This window comes from Anguilla rostrata, chromosome 1 (genome assembly GCF_018555375.3).
Source record: "Anguilla rostrata isolate EN2019 chromosome 1, ASM1855537v3, whole genome shotgun sequence".
Taxonomy (NCBI): Eukaryota; Metazoa; Chordata; class Actinopteri; order Anguilliformes; family Anguillidae; genus Anguilla; species Anguilla rostrata.
This window is the reverse complement of record NC_057933.1, coordinates 43,091,417-43,097,043: the sequence shown is the minus strand read 5'-3', so window position 1 is coordinate 43,097,043 and position 5,627 is coordinate 43,091,417. Positions and strand designations below refer to the sequence as shown.

General features: G+C 40.7%; 4 non-coding genes across 4 annotated transcripts; 1 reads left to right on the top strand and 3 right to left on the bottom strand.

Annotated features, from left to right (window-relative positions):
* trnap-cgg (transfer RNA proline (anticodon CGG)) lies at window positions 1-72 on the bottom strand. The gene has a single exon. It is a non-coding gene; the product is annotated as a tRNA-Pro (tRNA).
* A 1,986-nt stretch (window positions 73-2,058) lies between these two features.
* Window positions 2,059-2,130, bottom strand: trnap-agg (transfer RNA proline (anticodon AGG)). The gene has a single exon. It is a non-coding gene; the product is annotated as a tRNA-Pro (tRNA).
* Window positions 2,131-2,240: 110 nt separating this feature from the next.
* On the top strand, window positions 2,241-2,312 carry trnag-ucc (transfer RNA glycine (anticodon UCC)). Its single transcript has one exon. It is a non-coding gene; the product is annotated as a tRNA-Gly (tRNA).
* Window positions 2,313-3,345: 1,033 nt separating this feature from the next.
* On the bottom strand, window positions 3,346-3,417 carry trnap-cgg (transfer RNA proline (anticodon CGG)). Its single transcript has one exon. It is a non-coding gene; the product is annotated as a tRNA-Pro (tRNA).
* Window positions 3,418-5,627: the final 2,210 nt, after the last annotated feature.

Below are 5,627 nucleotides of genomic sequence, written 5' to 3'. Positions count from 1 at the left end.
GGGCTCGTCCGGGATTTGAACCCGGGACCTCTCGCACCCGAAGCGAGAATCATACCCCTAGACGAACGAGCCCCCAATTGACTATGGCGGACCGCCATGGGCCTCCGAAATTTCAAAAATCAAAAAAAGCCCAAATCTTTTGCGACAGCAAAGGTAATACTTCTTTGCAGGTATGTGCATTGGTGGTATAGTGGTGAGCATAGCTGCCTTCTAAGCAGGAGACACTGGGTAGATTCCCCGCCAATGCAGTTTAGTGAAGCTATCTGCTTCCTGGCAGTCGTGACGCTATCGTAAATGACCCAGTCGGGTGCGGAAGCAACACAAATCCAATTTCAAAATCCATACGAGCTGAGCGCCACAGATTTCTGTTGGACGATAGCAGTACAGCCTTTTCTGGCTATCGTAGTGAAAAATAATATCCATCAGGGAACGGAAAGCGTGCCTGTTAACTTACAACAGGAAAGCACAGTGTTTCACCTTCTATGACTTTACTATTTAAGAAATGACTGAAATTTGACATCATGGAATGTTCAAGGGGAATCCTCTCCAATCACCTGTGAAATACTATGCCAGGGCAGAAATGCATTGTAAAGGCAGTCAAATTTACAATCAGTCAATTAAATCATTTTTTCAGTGTTTTTATTATGACATCATAAGCAATAGGAACATTGGTGTGTTAACTTTACAGCTGTAAGAAGAGGCTCTTTTTTGTGAAGGGAAAGGAGATCATGCCACATTGCAGTGTGTATGCAATAATGTCCCACAAGGGCTAAAGAGTGCCTGTAATTAGTTCACTAAAGAACCGCATGTCTCTATACATGAATGGGGTGAATGTTTCATTGAAAATATCCAAAAAAAAAATTAAACCTGTGGATGCCTATGTGATTAGGCAATACTTTTAATTGAATATTGTGAGGAAATGTAATTGTAATGTAATCCTGCTAGAAACGGGTTTCTTTTGGTAGCACATTTGCACAAATAAATGGAACAATAAAACTAAAGGATGCGAATGATACAGAATTCTAAGGACATGACCTGTTAATGTTGCTCAGTGCACTCAGTGCATGTTTTATTCAAACCAAAGGGTAGACGTTAATCTTCGTGGAAGCAAAGATTAATTTTCAAATTGAATTATATTGTTTTTTTTTTTTTGCGCATGTGACGGGAACTCTAAAGCAGCTGGCGGCAGGTCAAAGTTCAATATACAAAGATATTGTGAACATAGTCTGATTATTTCATTTTAACAATATCGATAGGGTAACGTACAAGTTAGTAGTTAAACACACAGAACATTTGGAAATGCTATGAAAACATTTATTTCTTTCTGATTATGTAAATATATAACCAATGTGAAACCCTTTGCAGTTGAAAGCTACCTCAATAGTGTTCATTCATGCATGGTCAGGAGATATGATGAACACACCGATATGCCAATTGAATGCAATTTACACTGCAATTTACATTCCGTGCTATTGGTACTGTACCTGACTCTCATATTATTCCTTGAAATTTTTTTCTCTGCATCATTTTACTTTTGGCTGTTTGTTTGTGCGTGATTTCACCTGCAAACTTAACCATAAACCTGTGGTTTTCCACATTTGGACTTAACACTCTGTTGGCCCGATAACCAGTCGGGCTAAATCGTCAAATGACTTTGTGGAACTGAAAATCCTGAATTTATTCCGAAATGTAAACAAACTATTGGGTTATCTGAGTTTGCAACGTACACGAAGCAGTGCCCTTAGTGCAATGGATCAACTTCAACTGTATGGCTCGTTCTCGCCAATGTAAAGGTAAATCATTTGTATCAGAATACGTAACACACGCGTGCAAACTTAGACCATGAAAGCAGAGCGTTTCACCATCCGTGAATTTAACACTTCAGAAATGATTGAATTTCGACATCATGAATGCATAGAGAGCAATGGTAAATTGGAATCCTCGCTAGTATCTGTGCAGTTGTTTGGCACTGCGTCACATTTTTCAGAGTTGAGACAAAACCAGGCACCAGATTGCTCGACTCCCTGCAAACAAAACAGAACATGTGCATCTCTGCCCGGGCTCGTCCGGGATTTGAACCCGGGACCTCTCGCACCCTAAGCGAGAATCATACCCCTAGACCAACGAGCCCCCAATTGACTGTTGCTGAAAGCCATGGCACTCCGAAATGTCAAAATCGAAACACGCCAAAAACCCAAATCTTTTGCGACAGCAAAGGTAATACTTCTTTGCAGGTATGTGCATTGGTGGTATAGTGGTGAGCATAGCTGCCTTCCAAGCAGTTGACCCGGGTTCGATTCCCGGCCAATGCAGTTCAGTGGGGCTATCTGCTTCCTGGCAGTCGTGTAGTTTTCGTAAATGACCCGGTCGGGTGCGGAAGCAACACGAATCCAATTTCAAAATCCATGTGAGCTGAGCGCCACAGATTTCTGTTGGACGATAGCAGTACAGCCTTTTCTGTCTATCGTAGTGAAAAATAATATCCATCAGAGAACGGAAAGCGTGCCTGTATACTTACAACAGGAAAGCGCAGTGTTTCGCCTTCTATGACTTTACTATTTAAGAAATGAGTGAAATTTGACATCATGGAATGTTCAAAGGGAATCCTCTCCAATCACCTGTGAAATACTCTGCCAGGGCTGAAATGCATTGTAAAGGCAGTCAAATTTACAATCAGTCAATCAAATCATTTTTCAGTGTTTTTATTATGACATCAGAAGCAAATGGAACATTGGTGTGTTGCTCAGTGCACTGCTGCTCAGTGCATTTTTCATTCAAACCAAAGGGTAGACATTAGTCGTCGTGAAAGCAAAAATTCATTTTCAAATTGAATTATATTGTTTTTTTGCGCATGTGATAGCAGCTCAGAAGCATATAGCAGCAGGTCAAAGTTAAATATACAAATGTATTGCAAACATAGTCTGTTCATTTCAATTTGACATTTTCAATGAGGTGTAATGTACAAGTTAGTGGTTAAACTCACAGGACTTTTGGAAATGGTACTTTGTATGCCCGCAAAAGTCTTAAGAAATACTTAGAAGCGTTATAACTGTCAGAAACCAATGCATTTCTCACAGGCAGGTTCATCGATGCGAGAGAGCGTGGCCCATGGGTCCAAGGTGCTGCATTTACTCTCCGCTCTCCACGGAGGCAAGGGTTTGAAAGGCTTCCGCTGCCATTTTGACCAAATAGTCGTAAATCATGTAACAGCAGCACACGATCAGAAAGTCATCGCTGGCATAGAAGAAATCTTGCACTGCGTCACATTTTTCAGAGTTGAGACAAAACCACCCGTCGGAATGCTGGACCGCCTGCAAGCGATACGGGACTGATGCAAGTATCCTAGGGCTCGTCCGGGATTTGAACCCGGGACCTCTCGCACCCGAAGCGAGAATCATACCCCTAGACCAACGAGCCCCCAATTGACTATGGCGGACCGCCATGGGCCTCCGAAATTTCAAAAATCAAAAAAAAGCCCAAATCTTTTGCGACAGCAAAGGTAATACTTCTTTGCAGGTATGTGCATTGGTGGTATAGTGGTGAGCATAGCTGCCTTCTAAGCAGGAGACACTGGGTAGATTCCCCGCCAATGCAGTTTAGTGAAGCTATCTGCTTCCTGGCAGTCGTGACGCTATCGTAAATGACCCAGTCGGGTGCGGAAGCAACACAAATCCAATTTCAAATCCATATGAGCTGAGCGCCACAGATTTCTGTTGGACGATAGCAGTACAGCCTTTTCTGGCTATCGTAGTGAAAAATAATATCCATCAGGGAACGGAAAGCGTGCCTGTAAACTTACAACAGGAAAGCACAGTGTTTCGCCTTCTATGACTTTACTATTTAAGAAATGACTGAAATTTGACATCATGGAATTTTCAAGGGGAATCCTCTCCAATCACCTGTGAAATACTATGCCAGGGCAGAAATGCATTGTAAAGGCAGTCAAAGTTACAATCAGTCAATTAAATCATTTTTTCAGTGTTTTTATTATGACATCATAAGCAACAGGAACATTGGTGTGTTAACTTTACAGCTGTAAGAAGAGGCTCTTTTTTGTGAAGGAAAAGGAGATCATGCCACATTGCAGTGTGTATGCAATAATGTCCCACAAGGGCTAAAGAGTGCCTGTAATTAGTTCACTACAGAACCGCATGTCTCTATACATGAATGGGGTGAATGTTTCATTGAAAATATCCAAAAAAAAATTTAAACCTGTGGATGCCTATGTGATTAGGCAATACTTTTAATTGAATATTGTGAGGAAATGTAATTGTAATGTAATCCTGCTAGAAACGGGTTTCTTTTGGTAGCACATTTGCACCAATAAATGGAACAATAAAACTAAAGGATGCGAATGATACAGAATTCTAAGGACATGACCTGTTAATGTTGCTCAGTGCACTCAGTGCATTTTTTATTCAAACCAAAGGGTAGACGTTAATCTTCGTGGAAGCAAAGATTAATTTTCAAATTGAATTATATTGTTTTTTTTTTTTTTTTTTTTTTAAGCACCCTAAGCGAGAATCATACCCCTAGACCAACGAGCCCCTATTCAACTATTGCACACCGCCATGGGCCTCTGGAATGTCAAAAAAGAAAACATGCCAAAAACCTGAATCTTTTGTGACAGCAGAGGTAATACTCCTTTGCAGATATGAGCATTGTTCCATGCCAGTCCCATACGGCTGTCTGCATCCTGGCAGTGGCGATGTTTTCGTAAATGGCCCGGTGGGGTGCCAAAGCAAAACGAATACAATTTAAAAATCGCCACGGATTTGTGTTCGGCGAAAGCAGTACGGCTTGTTCTGGCTATCGTAGAGATAAATAATCCCTATCTGGGAATGAAATGCATGCCTGCAAACTTAAAACATGAAAGCACAGTGTTTCACAGTCTTTGAATTTAATATTTCAGAAATGACTGAAATTTGACATCATGGATGCATAGACAGCAATGTTCAAATGGAAGCCTGTCCAATCACCTGTGAAATACTATGCTAGGGCATAAATGCATAGTAGATGCAGTCAAATTTACAATCAGTCAATTAAATACTTTTTTAGTGTTTTTATTATGACATCATAAGAAAGTGAAACATTGTTATGTAAACTTTACAGCTGTAAGAAGTTTTATGTTATGGGAAGAGAGATCATGCCACATTGCAGTATGTATGCAATAATGTCACAGAAGAGCTAAAGTGTGCTTGTAACTAGTTCACTACCGAATCAGACGTCTCTGTCCATGAATGGGGTGAATATTTCATTGATAATATCCAAATTTTCTTTTTTTTTTTTTACCTGTGTTTGCCTATTTCATTAGACAATACTTTTAATTGAATAATGTGAGTAAATGTAATCCTGCTAGAAACGGGTTTCTTTTGGTAGCACATTTGCACAAGTAAATAGAACAATTAAAGCCGCAAGCGGCGTTGGGAGGGGTCCAAGCATTGGCAGCATCGCGCCCCCTATGGAGCGATTTTAAAATGGCTTTGGCTTTGGCTTTGACCCAGCATATCTACTGAATGTCATGATGATCGTATGAAATATTGATGACTTATGGCCAATTTTGAGCTAAGAAACGCTGTCGGATGACTTAGTTACGTCGCCATGGATGTGTCCTGGCCGCTTCCCGT